Here is a 3,675-nt window from a genome sequence, read left to right on the forward strand (position 1 = left end):
GGCGCGCTGCTGCCGGCGCCGCCCCTCGCGCAGGGGGCGCTCGGGGCCCTGCGCTTAGGCGGCCGTGGGGAGCCTTTAGCGGTGGTGTTTTGGGCCCTTTATCCCTAAAAATCCGGCCGGCGTGTCGAGAGGGAGGCCTGGCCGCTGAACGGCGGCGGGAGTAGCAAGGCCCCTCGGAGCCGCGCTCAGCTGTTGCCTTCCCCGAAGTGGTATTTAAAAGCCAGGTCCTTCAGCTGCAGAACCTTCCTCTGGCTGCTAATTGGATCGTCTTTGACCTCGGCACTGCCTGTCAGTAGGCGTTAGTTCCTCTGCTGCGTTTCGCCTCCGACTCCGTGCCGCGGGGGTGGCTCTGCGCGGGTCTGGCCGGCTGCGGCCCCCGCTGCCGCTCACGGCTGCGCGAGTGGCTGAATGTAAAGCAGAGTAGTTCCGATTTCTGCAAGCATCGGTTTCCTTCTGCATCTACAGAAGAGAGGAGAAGCAACGATGCAGCTGAACTCTATAACTAATTTGTGTGTTGCCTTCACCTCCCTGCCAATAAGTACTATAAACTATACGATAGCTGTAGCCTGTAGRAGTGGGAAAGCAGGCCTTTTGCTAAAGCTGTCATAGAAACTTTTAACTTTCCTAAAAATAAAATGAAGTCCTGCAGAAGCAGATTCTGTGTACTTCTACCAACAGCTGATCAACAAGAGAAGATTTCTGTGCTCCAGCAGAGAARCACAGATTTGAAAACTTTGTTTCAGGAGGTTATGTCTCAGTTAATAACACTAGTAGAAATAGCACATGGGTAAACTAGGAATAGGCAGGAGTTAATTAAGATTATGTCACTAATTGAAATGACAAAGAACTTTTTGTCCTATTGTCTTCAGGTGCTGTAATCTTGTATTTTTAAACTGGGTTTAGCAAAAATTGTATGCCAAATGGTTTCAGCCAATCCTAAGCGCTCAAGGTATACTAGATTTGTTAAAGTGARTGCCATGAGATCATTGTTATGCTTCAATTTCCTTGATATGTTTCTCTTCCTCTAGTTACATTAAAGACTGTTTATAGAAAAGTTCTGCCCAATGAAAAAGACCTTGCAATTCTCCAGTACTCACTCTTGTTGGATGTTGTAGATTCAAAAATAGATATAAATGTATAATTTGTTTAAAATATATTTATACTTAGCAGTATAAAGTAAAAAATCCAAAATTCGGGAAGTCCCGATGGCAGTATAGTTGATGAAACGTTTTTGGTTTTACGTCTTGGGTTTGAGATACCAGRGATAGTACACAAAATATTTTCTGAATAGAACAGAAGCAGACACTTGTTCATTAGAACATGCTTTAGCGAGTGTAATGAAATATGTGCTCAAGTATGTGAAATTTCAATACYTAGACATTTGTAGTAGAAAATATCAAGTAACTAACATTTCAATTGCAGTTGCTTTATGATACCACACTGTAGCACYCTCAACAGTATGCTGTGCTACTGTGTACATGAAGTTTCATGTACTGTTTTGGTCAGCTTTAGTTTTTAACTAATAGTTCTTAGCCCCAGTGCACACCTGCCTTTTGAATTTACAGAACCTTCTGGGTGCTTTGAAAGTATGTTAATGTGCATATATTTTTACTTTCGTAACTTTAAGATTATTTATATAACTTTTTTATAGCTAGGTAATCTTTTGGGTTAGGGAATTAAGTCCTTCCATGATCACATTTAATACTAAATATTAGCATATTTCAAAATAAAACTTTCCTAATACTGTAATGGTCAAATGGGAAGAAGTTAATTTGGCTAAGTTGAATTTTGGCTAGACTTTGAAGATTCTTACCTTGATTAAAAGCAAGATAGTTTGGATTTTTTTATAGTAGTTAACTTTTCCTGTTTGTTTCAGCAGCTCAGGAATGATAAATAAAGTTGTTAATGCAATTATTAAATATGTGCTTTCTGAAATACTTTATGGTAGCAAGTTGCTCTGAAATATGATAGYATAGAATTGGTTTAGGATATAATGGTTTAGTTTTTTTCTTCTTTCTTTCTTTTTTTCTTTTCTTCCCCCCCCCCCTTTTTTTTTTTACCTTCAAACTAAGCTATAGAAGTTGTTCATAGCACTATGCAGTACAAATTCATGAAATTCAGGACTTTCTCTCACCGCATCTGAAACTCAGTGAGAGAATCTACTTTTTGTGGTTAGGCCTCACARTATTSTCCTTCAAATTGTCTCCATTGAGTTTGGACAGTGGAAAGCCATGTACTGTCATCTTTTTGTCGAGTTGCCATATTTTCACAGGGTGATTTATTATTATTACTTTTTTTTTAGTAACTTGTGACAGTGATGGAATGAGCAATAAATGAATGCACTGAAACAAGGCAGCTGGAGAGCTTGATGAGCAAAACATACCATTAACTTTTCATATTTTAATGAGGATGTCAATGCTGTGAATAGGATTATTTTTTAAGTATAGTTTTTAAGAAAGTCTCCATTGTAGGTTTTAAAAGCAACCTGACTGTACTAAATAAATACACATGGTCTCTGCTTGGAAATGGCAATCCAGTAGTTGAAACTCATCTTTAGGTGGCTCTTCCAGTAGKTTGCTTTCAAATTCATATTATCTTATCAGACAATGTTCCCTTTATTATCAATATTAGCAAAGAGAAAGTACTTCTACTGTAAACTCCTAGCATTGACTTCTGTTTGAATACCAAAACATTAGAAGTTTTGCTCGATTTTTGATTCTAATTAACTCTAGATTATGGCTGTAAGTACCAGTCTGGTAAAATAGTGTTAAAATAAKCTGTGACAGTGATTTCAACAGTAACTGATGCTGTGCTATTACATAACATTATTTTGATTGCTGGATGATAATCATTCATTTTTAGTTGAAAGCTTGTGTCTTGTTACATCAGGTGCAGCTGGAGGATAAAGCCCCTGGGCAGTAAGCATTCACTCAAGATGTCAAGCTGATGTTGAGTGGGTGTGCTATTTTTCCATTCAAACTTCTGGAAGAGGGGAAGTTGGGAAGAAAAAAAGAATAAGAAATATCAGCTTGATTTTTGTTATCTGCRTGTGTTATTATAAATGTACTTCTGATACTATTTTTGGACATAATCACRAGGCTAGTCTATGCTACTTTGACTTGGCAGTAAAAGATTAATGGGGTTCCGTGAGTATGTCCATTTTTGTCTATTAGATGGTGATTGATTTTAATACTTTTTATCACTAGTGGGAATAATTTTTTTAAAAAATATGAATACTCCATGAGACTACAGAGAATTTACTTTGCCTTTGCCTTGAGGAGTAAAATTCAGCAAGCAAGAACATCTTTTGAGTTAGTTAATACAATTAGAGCACAAATAGTTTGACTACTGTGTAGAAACGGTAACTGAAAAAATTAAAATCGAAGGATCAATAGCATTTTGAAGTATCTTTTGTAAGTGTAAAGCTGCTCTTTAGAGAGGCAGTTTACTCACYTACTGATAGAACTATTAATCTCTCATAGAAGAATAGACTATACTTAAGTGGACTTCATAATTCAGCATAAAGATTTAGGCTTATGTGAAATAATATCRTGATGCTTCTCTTAAGACTGATTTTTATGAACTCTTTATTCTGTAGTAGAACCGTCTGAAGGACAGAGCTCAGAGGGCTGTGATCAGCGGCACAGAGTCTGTAGCTAGTGATGTCCCCCAGGG

Source organism: Rhea americana, unplaced genomic scaffold (genome assembly GCF_003343005.1).
Source record: "Rhea americana isolate MKP2758 unplaced genomic scaffold, rheAme1 scaffold_22, whole genome shotgun sequence".
NCBI lineage: Eukaryota > Metazoa > Chordata > Aves > Rheiformes > Rheidae > Rhea > Rhea americana.